A 12816-nucleotide genomic window follows, 5' to 3' on the forward strand; every position below is an offset into this window, starting at 1 on the left:
GGACAGTGAGAAGTTTACATTTCGGGCAACATCTCAGAAGCAAAGGTACAGATTTGAACGTACAAATTCTACGGGGGGAAATAAATTAGAAAACAAAAGAAGTAAAATACTTGGAATAACACTCCTTCAAACCCTGTCCACACCGAGCTTTTAGTGTGCACCAGGCCTTGACTCCACGCTGGGCTAGCCTTCATCTCCCTGAGGCTGGGAGACTGCTCTAGAGGCACCTCGAGACCGAACAACCATGTCCAGCTCACCCTGGGTCACTGAGAGATCGCCAAGCCAGGCTGGGAGACAGGCAGGCCTGGTCCACGCTGAGGCTGGGAGTCCGAGTTCGCGCAAAGGCTGGGGATCTGAGTCCACACTGAGGCCGGGAGTCGGAGTCCACGCTGAGGCCGGGAGTCGGAGTCCACACTGAGGCTGGGAGTCTGAGTCTGTGCTGAGGCTGGGAGTCTGAGTTCACTCTGAGGCCCGGCGTCTGAGTTCACTCTGAGGCCGAGAGTCTGAGTTCACTCTGCGGCCGGGAGTCTGAGTTCACTCTGAGGCCGGGAGTCTGAGTCCACACTGAGGCTGGGTGTCTGAGTCCACACTGAGGCCGGGCGTCTGAGTCCACACTGAGGCCGGGAGTCTGAGTCCACACTGAGGCCGGGTGTCTGGCTACACGCTGAGGCCGGGAGTCTGAGTCCAGATTGAGGCCGGGCATTTGAGTCCACACTGAGGCCGGGAGTCTGAGTCCACTCTGAGGCCGGGCGGCTGAGTCCACACTGAGGCAGAGAGTCTGAGTTCACACTGAGGCCGGGTGTCTGAGTCCACACTGAGGCCGGAAGTCTGAGTCCATGCTGAGGCCGGGAGTCTGAGCTCACACTGAGGCCGGGAGTCAGTGTCCACACTGAGGCCGGGTGTCCGGGTACACGCTGAGGTTGGGAGTCTGAGTTCACTCTGAGGCAGGGAGTCTGAGTCCATACTGAGGCAGGAGTCTGAGCCCACACTGCGGCCGGGAGTCTGAGTCCACACTGAGGCCGGGAGTCAGTGTCCACACTGAGGCCGGGAGTCTGAGTCCACTCTGCAGCCGGGAGTCTGGTTCATTCTGAGGCCGGGACTCTGAGTCCTTGCAGAGGCAGGGAGTTTGTGCCCACACTGAGGCCGGGAGTCTGAGTTCACACTGAGGCCGGGTGCCTGAGTCCATGCTGAGGCCGGGAGTCTGAGTCCACACTGAGGCCGGGAGTCAGTGTCCACACTGAGGCCGGGAGTCTGAGTCCACTCTGCAGCCGGGAGTCTGGTTCATTCTGAGGCCGGGACTCTGAGTCCTTGCAGAGGCAGGGAGTTTGTGTCCACACTGAGGCCGGGAGTCTGAGTTCACACTGAGGCCGGGTGCCTGAGTCCATGCTGAGGCCGGGAGTCTGAGTCCACACTGAGGCCGGGAGTCTGAGTTCACTCTGAGGCTGGGAGTCTGAGACCACACTGAGGCTGGGGGTCTGAGTCTGTGCTGAGGCCGGGAGTCTGAGTTCACTCTGAGGCCGGGGGTCCAGGTACACGCTGAGGTTGGGAGTCTGAGTTCACTCTGAGGCAGGGAGTCTGAGCCCACACTGAGGCCAGGAGTCAGTGTCCACACTGCGGCCGGGAGTCAGTGTCCACACTGAGGCCAGGAGTCAGTGACCACACTGCGGCCGGGAGTCTGAGTCCACACTGAGGCCGGGAGTCTGAGTCCACTCTGAGGCCGAGAGTCTGAGTTCATACTGAGGCCGGGAGTCAGTGTCCACACTGAGGCCGGGAGTCTGAGTTCACACTGAGGCTGGGATTCTGAATCCATGCTGAGGCCGGGTGTCTGAATCCACCCTGAGTCTGGGAATCTGAGTCTGTGCTGAGGCCGGGAGTCTGAGTTCACACTGAGGCCGGGAGACTGAGTCTACACTGAGGCCGGGAGTCAGTGTCCACACTGAGGCCGGGAGTCTGAGTCCACTCTGCGGCCGAGAGTCTGGTTCATTCTGAGGCCGGGACTCTGAGTCCACGCTCAGGCCGGGAGTCTGAGTCCATGCGGAGGCAGGAGTCTGAATCCACGCTGAGGCCGGAGTTTGAGTCTGTGCTGAGGCCGGGAGTCTGAGTCCACTCTGCGGCCGAGAGTCTGAGTTCACACTGAGGCCGGGGGTCTGGGTCCACACTGAGGCCGGGAGTCTGGATCATTCTGAGGCCGGGAGTCTGGTTCATTCTGAGGCCGGGACTCTGAGTCCTTGCGGAGGCAGGGAGTTTGTGTCCACACTGAGGCCAGGAGTCTGAGTTCACACTGAGGCCGGGTGCCTGAGTCCATGCTGAGGCCGGGAGTCTGAGTCCACACTGAGGCCGGGAGTCTGAGTTCACTCTGAGGCTGGGAGTCTGAGACCACACTGAGGCTGGGGGTCTGAGTCTGTGCTGAGGCCGGGAGTCTGAGTTCACTCTGAGGCCGGGGGTCCGGGTACACGCTGAGGTTGGGAGTCTGAGTTCACTCTGACGCAGGGAGTCTGAGCCCACACTGAGGCCAGGAGTCAGTGTCCACACTGCGGCCGGGAGTCAGTGTCCACACTGAGGCCGGGAGTCAGTGACCACACTGCGGCCGGGAGTCTGAGTCCACACTGAGGCCGGGAGTCCGAGTCCACTCTGAGGCCGAGAGTCTGAGTTCATACTGAGGCCGGGAGTCAGTGTCCACACTGAGGCCGGGAGTCTGAGTTCACACTGAGGCTGGGATTCTGAATCCATGCTGAGGCCAGGTGTCTGAGTCCACCCTGAGTCTGGGAATCTGAGTCTGTGCTGAGGCCGGGAGTCTGAGTTCACACTGAGGCCGGGAGACTGAGTCCACACTGAGGCCGGGAGTCTGAGTCCACTCTGCGGCCGAGAGTCTGGTTCATTCTGAGGCCGGGACTCTGAGTCCACGCTCAGGCCGGGAGTCTGAGTCCATGCGGAGGCAGGAGTCTGAATCCACGCTGAGGCCGGAGTTTGAGTCTGTGCTGAGGCCGGGAGTCTGAATCCACACTGAGGCCAGGAGTCAGTGTCCACACTGATGCCGGGAGTCTGAGTCCACACTGAGGCCGGGAGTCTGAGTCAGTGCTGAGGCAGGAGTCTGAGTCCACTCTGAGGCCGAGAGTCTGAGTTCACACTGAGGCCGGGGGTCTGGGTCCAATCTGAGGCCGGGAGTCTGGTTCATTCTGAGGCCGGGACTCTGAGTCCTTGCGGAGGCAGGGAGTTTGTGTCCACACTGAGGCCGGGAGTCTGAGTTCACACTGAGGCCGGGAGTCTGATTCTGTGCTGAGGCCGGGAGTCTGAGTCCACACTGAGGCCGGGAGTCTGAGTTCACTCTGAGGCCGGGAGTCAGTGTCCACACTGAGGCCGGGAGTCTGTCCACGCTGAGGCTGGGAGTCAGTGTTCACACTGAGGCCGGGTGCCTGAGTCCACACTGAGGCCGGGAGTCTGAGTCCACACTGAGGCCGGGAGTCAGTGTCCACACTGAGGCCGGGAGTCTGGTTCATTCTGAGGCCGGGACTCAGACTGAGTCTGAGTTCACTTTGAGGCCAGGAGTCTGAGTCCACACTGAGGCAGGGAGTCTGAGTCAGTGCTGAGGCAGGAGTCTGAGCCCACATTGAGGCCGGGAGTCTGAGTCCACACTGAGGCCGGGAGTCTGAGTCAGTGCTGAGGCAGGAGTCTGAGTCCACTCTGAGGCCGAGAGTCTGAGTTCACACTGAGGCCGGGGGTCTGGGTCCAATCTGAGGCCGGGAGTCTGGTTCATTCTGAGGCCGGGACTCTGAGTCCTTGCGGAGGCAGGGAGTTTGTGTCCACACTGAGGCCGGGAGTCTGAGTTCACACTGAGGCCGGGAGTCTGATTCTGTGCTGAGGCCGGGAGTCTGAGTCCACACTGAGGCCGGGAGTCTGAGTTCACTCTGAGGCCGGGAGTCAGTGTCCACACTGAGGCCGGGAGTCTGTCCACGCTGAGGCTGGGAGTCAGTGTTCACACTGAGGCCGGGTGCCTGAGTCCACACTGAGGCCGGGAGTCTGAGTCCACACTGAGGCCGGGAGTCAGTGTCCACACTGAGGCCGGGAGTCTGGTTCATTCTGAGGCCGGGACTCTGAGTCCTTGCGGAGGCAGGGAGTTTGTGTCCACACTGAGGCCGGGAGTCTGAGTTCACACTGAGACCGGGAGTCTGATTCTGTGCTGAAGCCGTGAGTCTGAATCCACACTGAGGCCGGGAGTCTGAGTTCACACTGAGGCCGGGAGTCTGATTCTGTGCTGAAGCCGGGAGTCTGAATCCACACTGAGGCCGGGTGCCTGAGTCCATGCTGAGGCCGGGAGTCTGAGTCCACACTGAGGCCGGGAGTCTGAGTTCACTCTGAGGCCGGGAGTCAGTGTCCACACTGAGGCCGGGAGTCTGTGTCCACGCTGAGGCTGGGAGTCAGTGTTCACACTGAGGCCGGGTGCCTGAGTCCATGCTGAGGCCGGGAGTCTGAGTCCACACTGAGGTCGGGAGTCTGAGTCCACATTGAGGCCGGGAGTCAGTGTCCACACTGAGGCCGGGAGTCTGAGTCCACTCTGCGGCCGGGAGTCTGAGTCCCACACTGAGGCTGGGTCTCTGAGTCCACACTGAGGCCGGGAGTCTGAGTCCAGATTGCGGCCGGGCATTTGAGTCCACACTGAGGCTGCGAGTCTGAGTCCACTCTGAGGCCGGGTGCCTGAGGTCACTCTGAGGCCGGGTATTTGAATGCAGTCTGAGGCCGGAAGTCTGAGTCCATGCTGAGGTTGGGATTTTGTGTCCACACTGAGGCCGGGAGTCTGAGCTCACTCTGAGGCCGGGAGTCTGAGTCCACACTGAGGCCTGGAGTCTGTGTTCTCACTGAGGCCGGGAGTCAGTGTCCACACTGAGGCCGGGAGTCTGAGTCGACGCTGAGGGCGGGAGTCTGAGTTCGCTTTAAGGCCAAGAGTCTGAGTTCACTCTGAGGCCGGGAGTCTGAGTTCTCTCTGAGGCTGGGAGTCTGAGTCCACACTGAGGGCGAGAGTCTGAGTCCACACTGAAGCCGGGTGTCCGGGTACACGCTGAGGTCGGGAGTCTGAGTTCGCTTTAAGGCCAGGAGTCTGATTTCACACTGAGGCCAGGAGTCTGAGTTCACTTTAAGGCCAGGAGTCTGATTTCACACTGAGGCCGGGAGACTGAGTCTACGCTGAGGCCAGGAGTCTGAGTCCACGCTGAGGCCAAGAGTCTGAGTTCACTCTGAGGCCGGGAGTCTGAGTTCACACTGAGACCGGGAGTCTGAGTCCACACTGAGGCCGGGAGTCTGAGTTCACACTGAGACCGGGAGTCTGAGTCCACACTGAGGCTGGGGGTCTGAGTCTGTGCTGAGGCCGGGAGTCTGAGTTCACTTTGAGGCCGGGAGTCTGAGTTCACACTGAGGCCGGGATTCTGAGTTCACTTTGAGGCCGGGGGTCTGAGTTCACACTGAGGCCGGGAGTCTGAGTTCACACTGAGACCGGGAGTCTGAGTTCACACTGAGACCGGGAGTCTGAGGCGACGCTGAGGGCGGGAGTCTGAGTTCGCTTTAAGGCCAGGAGTCTGATTTCACACTGAGGCCGGGAGACTGAGTCTACGCTGAGGCCAGGAGTCTGAGTTCACTCTGAGGCCGGGAGTCTGAGACCACACTGAGACAGAGAGTCTGAGTTCACACTGAGGCCAGGAGTCCGTGTCCACACTGAGGCCGGGAGTCTGAGTCCACACTGAGGCCGGGAGTCTGAGTTCACACTGAGACCGGGAGTCTGAGTTCACTCTGAGGCCAGGAGCAAGTGTCCACACTGAGGCCGGGAGTCTGAGTCCACACTGAGGGCGGGAGTCAGTGACCACACTGAGGCCGGGGGTCTGAGTCCACACTGAGGCCGGGAGTCAGTGACCACACTGAGGCCGGGAGTCTGAGTCCACACTGAGGCCGGGATTCTGAGTTCACTTTGAGGCCGGGGGTCTGAGTTCACGGGAGTCTGAGTTCACACTGAGACCGGGAGTCTGAGTTCACTTTGAGGCCAGGAGTCTGAGTCCACACTGAGGCAGGGAGTCTGAGCCCACATTGAGGCCGGGAGTCTGAGTCCACACTGAGGCCGGGAGTCTGAGTCCACACTGAGGCCGGGAGTCAGTGACCACACTGAGGCCGGGAGTCTGAGTCCACTCTGCGGCCGGGCGTCTGAGTGCACTCTGAGGCCGAGAGTCTGAGTTCATACTGAGGCCGGGAGTCAGTGTCCACACTGAGGCCGGGAGTCTGAGTTCACACTGAGGCCGGGAGTAAGTGTCCACACTGAGGCCGGGAGTCTGAGTCCACACTGAGGGTGGGAGTCAGTGTCCACACTGAGGCCGGGAGTCTGCATTCACTGTGAGGCCGGATGTCTGAGTCCACAATGAGGCTGGGAGTCTGAGTCCATGTTGAGGCCGGGAGGCTGAGTTCACACTGAGGCCGGGAGTCTGAGTCCACACTGAGGCCGGGAGTCTGAGTTCACACTGAGGCCGGGAGTCTGAGTCCACGCTGAGGCAGGGAGTCTGAGTACACACTGAGGCCGGGAGTCTGAGTCCACGCTGAGGCAGGGAGTCTGAGTCCACACTGAGGCCTGGAATCTGAGTCCACTCTGAGGCCGGGAGTCTGAGTTCACACTGAGGCCGGGAGTCAGTGTCCACATTGAGGCCGGGAGTCTGAGTCCACACTGAGGCCGGGGGTCAGTGTCCACACTGAGGCCGCATGTCTGAGTCCACACTGAGGCCGGGAGTCTGAGTCCACACTGAGGCCGGGAGTCTGAGTCCACACTGAGGCAGTGAGTCTGAGTTCACACTGAGGCCGGGAGTCAGTGTCCACACTGAGGCCGGGAGTCTGAGTCCACACTGTGGCCGGGAGTCTGAGTTCACTCTGAGGCCGGGAGTCTGAGTCCACACTGAGGCAGAGAGTCTGAGTCCACTCTGAGGCTGGGCGGCTGAGTCCACTCAGAGGCCGGGAGTCTGAGTCCAGATTGCGGCCGGGCATTTGAGTCCACACTGAGGCTGCGAGTCTGAGTCCACTCTGAGGCCGGGCGGCTGAGTCCACTCAGAGGCCGGGCGTTTGAGTCCACACTGAGGCCGGGTGCCTGAGGTCACTCTGAGGCCGGGTATTTGAATGCAGTCTGAGGCCGGAAGTCTGAGTCCATGCTGAGGTTGGGATTTTGTGTCCACACTGAGGCCGGGAGTCTGAGCTCACTCTGAGGCCGGGAGTCTGAGTCCACACTGAGGCCTGGAGTCTGTGTTCTCACTGAGGCCGGGGGTCTGAGTCGACGCTGAGGGCGGGAGTCTGAGTTCGCTTTAAGGCCAGGAGTCTGATTTCACACTGAGGCCGGGAGACTGAGTCTACGCTGAGGCCAAGAGTCTGAGTTCACTCTGAGGCCGGGAGTCAGTGTCCACACTGAGGCCGGGAGTCAGTGTCCACACTGAGACCGGGAGTCTGAGTCCACACTGAGGCCGGGAGTCTGAGTTCACACTGAGACCGGGAGTCTGAGTCCACACTGAGGCTGGGGGTCTGAGTCTGTGCTGAGGCCGGGAGTCTGAGTTCACTTTGAGGCCGGGAGTCTGAGTTCACACTGAGGCCGGGAGTCTGAGTCCACTCAAGGCCGGTAGTCTGAGTTCACTCTGAGGCCGGGGGTCCGGGTACACGCTGAGGTTGGGATTCTGAGTTCACACTCAGGCCAGGAGTCTGAGTTCACTCTGAGGCCGGGAGACTGAGTCCACACTGAGGAAGGGAGTCTGAGTTCACTCTGAGGCCGGGAGTCTGAGTTCACACTGAGGCCAGGAGTCTGAGTCCACACTGAGGCAGGGAGTCTGAGTCAGTGCTGAGGCAGGAGTCTGAGCCCACATTGAGGCCGGGAGTCTGAGTCCACACTGAGGCCGGGGGTCTGAGTCCACACTGAGGCCGGGAGTCAGTGACCACACTGAGGCCGGGAGTCTGAGTCCACTCAATGGCTGGGCGTCTGAGTGCACTCTGAGGCCGAGAGTCTGAGTTCATACTGAGGCCGGGAGTCAGTGTCCACACTGAGGCCGGGAGTCTGAGTTCACACTGAGGCCGGGAGTAAGTGTCTACACTGAGGCCGGGAGTCTGAGTCCACACTGAGGGTGGGAGTCAGTGTCCACACTGAGGCCGGGCGTCTGCATTCACTGTGAGGCCGGATGTCTGAGTCCACAATGAGGCTGGGAGTCTGAGTCCATGTTGAGGCCGGGAGTCTGATTCTGTGCTGAAGCCGGGAGGCTGAGTCCACCGTGAGTCTGGGAATCTGAGTCTGTGCTGAGGCCGGGAGGCTGAGTTCACACTGAGGCCGGGTGTCTGAGTCCACACTGAGGCTGGGGGTCTGAGTCTGTGCTGAGGCCGGGAGTCTGAGTTCACTTTGAGGCCGGGAGTCTGAGTTCACACTGAGGCCGGGAGTCTGAGTCCACTCAAGGCCGGTAGTCTGAGTTCACTCTGAGGCCGGGGGTCCGGGTACACGCTGAGGTTGGGATTCTGAGTTCACACTCAGGCCAGGAGTCTGAGTTCACTCTGAGGCCGGGAGACTGAGTCCACACTGAGGCAGGGAGTCTGAGTTCACTCTGAGGCCGGGAGACTGAGTCCACACTGAGGCAGGGAGTCTGAGTCAGTGCTGAGGCAGGAGTCTGAGCCCACATTGAGGCCGGGAGTCTGAGTCCACACTGAGGCCGGGGGTCTGAGTCCACACTGAGGCCGGGAGTCAGTGACCACACTGAGGCCGGGAGTCTGAGTCCACTCTGTGGCCGGGCGTCTGAGTGCACTCTGAGGCCGAGAGTCTGAGTTCATACTGAGGCCGGGAGTCAGTGTCCACACTGAGGCCGGGAGTCTGAGTTCACACTGAGGCCGGGAGTAAGTGTCCACACTGAGGCCGGGAGTCTGAGTCCACACTGAGGGTGGGAGTCAGTGTCCACACTGAGGCCGGGCGTCTGCATTCACTGTGAGGCCGGATGTCTGAGTCCACAATGAGGCTGGGAGTCTGAGTCCATGTTGAGGCCGGGAGTCTGATTCTGTGCTGAAGCCGGGAGGCTGAGTCCACCCTGAGTCTGGGAATCTGAGTCTGTGCTGAGGCCGGGAGGCTGAGTTCACACTGAGGCCGGGAGTCTGAGTCCACACTGAGGCAGGGAGTCTGAGTTCACACTGAGGCCGGGAGTCTGAGTTCACACTGAGGCCGGGAGTCTGAGTCCACACTGAGGCAGGGAGTCTGAGTTCACTCTGAGTCCGGGAGTCTGTGTCCACACTGAGGAACGGAGTCTGAGTTCACTCTGAGTCCGGGAGTCTGAGTCCACACTGAGGCCGGGAGTCTGAGTTCACACTGAGACCGGGAGTCAGAGTTCACACTGAGACCGAGAGTCTGAGTTCACTCTGAGGCTGGGAGTCTGAGACCACACTGAGGCTGGGGGTCTGAGTCTGTGCTGAGGCCGGGAGTCTGAGTTCACTCTGAGGCCGGGGGTCCGGGTACACGCTGAGGTTGGGAGTCTGAGTTCACTCTGAGTCTACGCTGAGGCCAGGAGTCTGAGTCCACACTGAGGCCGGGAGTCAGTGTCCACACTGAGGCCGGGAGTCTGAGTCCACTCTGAGGCCGAGAGTCTGGTTCATTCTGAGGCCGGGACTCTGAGTCCACGCTCAGGCCGGGAGTCTGAGTCCATGCGGAGGCAGTAGTCTGAATCCACGCTGAGGCCGGAGTTTGAGTCTGTGCTGAGGCCGGGAGTCTGAGTCCACTCTGCGGCCGAGAGTCTGAGTTCACACTGAGGCCGGGGGTCTGGGTCCACACTGAGGCCGGGAGTCTGGATCATTCTGAGGCCGGGAGTCTGGTTCATTCTGAGGCCGGGACTCTGAGTCCTTGCGGAGGCAGGGAGTTTGTGTCCACACTGAGGCCAGGAGTCTGAGTTCACACTGAGGCCGGGTGCCTGAGTCCATGCTGAGGCCGGGAGTCTGAGTCCACACTGAGGCCGGGAGTCTGAGTTCACTCTGAGGCTGGGAGTCTGAGACCACACTGAGGCTGGGGGTCTGAGTCTGTGCTGAGGCCGGGAGTCTGAGTTCACTCTGAGGCCGGGGGTCCGGGTACACGCTGAGGTTGGGAGTCTGAGTTCACTCTGAGGCAGGGAGTCTGAGCCCACACTGAGGCCAGGAGTCAGTGTCCACACTGCGGCCGGGAGTCAGTGTCCACACTGAGGCCGGGAGTCAGTGACCACACTGCGGCCGGGAGTCTGAGTCCACACTGAGGCCGGGAGTCCGAGTCCACTCTGAGGCCGAGAGTCTGAGTTCATACTGAGGCCGGGAGTCAGTGTCCACACTAAGGCCGGGAGTCTGAGTTCACACTGAGGCTGGGATTCTGAATCCATGCTGAGGCCAGGTGTCTGAGTCCACCCTGAGTCTGGGAATCTGAGTCTGTGCTGAGGCCGGGAGTCTGAGTTCACACTGAGGCCGGGAGACTGAGTCCACACTGAGGCCGGGAGTCAGTGTCCACACTGAGGCCGGGAGTCTGAGTCCACTCTGCGGCCGAGAGTCTGGTTCATTCTGAGGCCGGGACTCTGAGTCCACGCTCAGGCCGGGAGTCTGAGTCCATGCGGAGGCAGGAGTCTGAATCCACGCTGAGGTCGGAGTTTGAGTCTGTGCTGAGGCCGGGAGTCTGAATCCACACTGAGGCCAGGAGTCAGTGTCCACACTGATGCCGGGAGTCTGAGTCCACTCTGCGGCCGAGAGTCTGAGTTCATACTGATGTCGGGAGTCTGAGTCCACACTGCGGCCGGGAGTCTGAGTCCACTCTGAGGCCGAGAGTCTGAGTTCACACTGAGGCCGGGGGTCTGGGTCCACACTGAGGCCGGGAGTCTGGTTCATTCTGAGGCCGGGAGTCTGGTTCATTCTGAGGCCGGGACTCTGAGTCCTTGCGGAGGCAGGGAGTTTGTGTCCACACTGAGGCCGGGAGTCTGAGTTCACACTGAGGCCGGGAGTCTGATTCTGTGCTGAAGCCGGGAGTCTGAATCCACACTGAGGCCGGGTGCCTGAGTCCATGCTGAGGCCGGGAGTCTGAGTCCACACTGAGGCCGGGAGTCTGAGTTCACTCTGAGGCCGGGAGTCTGAGTTCAGTCTGAGGCCGGGAGTCTGAGTCCACACTGAGACCGGGAGTCTGAGTTCACACTGAGGCCGGGAGTCTGATTCTGTGCTGAGGCCGGGAGTCTGAGTCCACACTGAGGCCGGGAGTCTGAGTTCACTCTGAGGCCGGGAGTCAGTGTCCACACTGAGGCCGGGAGTCTGTGTCCACGCTGAGGCTGGGAGTCAGTGTTCACACTGAGGCCGGGAGTCAGTGTCCACACTGAGGCCGGGAGTCTGAGTCGACGCTGAGGGCGGGAGTCTGAGTCCCCGCTGAGGCCGGGAGTCTGAGTTCACTCTGAGGCCGGGAGTCAGTGTCCACACTGAGGCCGGGAGTCTGAGTTCACACTGAGGCCGGGAGTAAGTGTCCACACTGAGGCCGGGAGTCTGAGTCCACACTGAGGGTGGGAGTCAGTGTCCACACTGAGGCCGGGAGTCTGCATTCACTGTGAGGCCGGATGTCTGAGTCCACAATGAGGCTGGGAGTCTGAGTCCATGTTGAGGCCGGGAGGCTGAGTTCACACTGAGGCCGGGAGTCTGAGTCCACACTGAGGCCGGGAGTCTGAGTTCACACTGAGGCCGGGAGTCTGAGTCCACGCTGAGGCAGGGAGTCTGAGTTCACACTGAGGCCGGGAGTCTGAGTCCACGCTGAGGCAGGGAGTCTGAGTCCACACTGAGGCCTGGAATCTGAGTCCACGCTGAGGCCGGGAGTCTGAGTTCACACTGAGGCCGGGAGTCAGTGTCCACATTGAGGCCGGGAGTCTGAGTCCACACTGAGGCCGGGGGTCAGTGTCCACACTGAGGCCGCATGTCTGAGTCCACACTGAGGCCGGGAGTCTGAGTCCACACTGAGGCCGGGAGTCTGAGTCCACACTGAGGCAGTGAGTCTGAGTTCACACTGAGGCCGGGAGTCAGTGTCCACACTGAGGCCGGGGGTCTGAGTCCACACTGTGGCCGGGAGTCTGAGTTCACTCTGAGGCCGGGAGTCTGAGTCCACACTGAGGCAGACAGTCTGAGTCCACTCTGAGGCTGGGCGGCTGAGTCCACTCAGAGGCCGGGAGTCTGAGTCCAGATTGCGGCCGGGCATTTGAGTCCACACTGAGGCTGCGAGTCTGAGTCCACTCTGAGGCCGGGCGGCTGAGTCCACTCAGAGGCCGGGCGTTTGAGTCCACACTGAGGCCGGGTGCCTGAGGTCACTCTGAGGCCGGGTATTTGAATGCAGTCTGAGGCCGGAAGTCTGAGTCCATGCTGAGGTTGGGATTTTGTGTCCACACTGAGGCCGGGAGTCTGAGTCCACACTGAGGCCGGGGGTCTGAGTCCACACTGAGGCCGGGAGTCAGTGACCACACTGAGGCCGGGAGTCTGAGTCCACTCTGTGGCCGGGCGTCTGAGTGCACTCTGAGGCCGAGAGTCTGAGTTCATACTGAGGCCGGGAGTCAGTGTCCACACTGAGGCCGGGAGTCTGAGTTCACACTGAGGCCGGGAGTAAGTGTCCACACTGAGGCCGGGAGTCTGAGTCCACACTGAGGGTGGGAGTCAGTGTCCACACTGAGGCCGGGCGTCTGCATTCACTGTGAGGCCGGATGTCTGAGTCCACAATGAGGCTGGGAGTCTGAGTCCATGTTGAGGCCGGGAGTCTGATTCTGTGCTGAAGCCGGGAGGCTGAGTCCACCCTGAGTCTGGGAATCTGAGTCTGTG

The sequence above is a fragment of the Hemiscyllium ocellatum genome, chromosome 45 (genome assembly GCF_020745735.1).
Source record: "Hemiscyllium ocellatum isolate sHemOce1 chromosome 45, sHemOce1.pat.X.cur, whole genome shotgun sequence".
Taxonomy (NCBI): Eukaryota; Metazoa; Chordata; class Chondrichthyes; order Orectolobiformes; family Hemiscylliidae; genus Hemiscyllium; species Hemiscyllium ocellatum.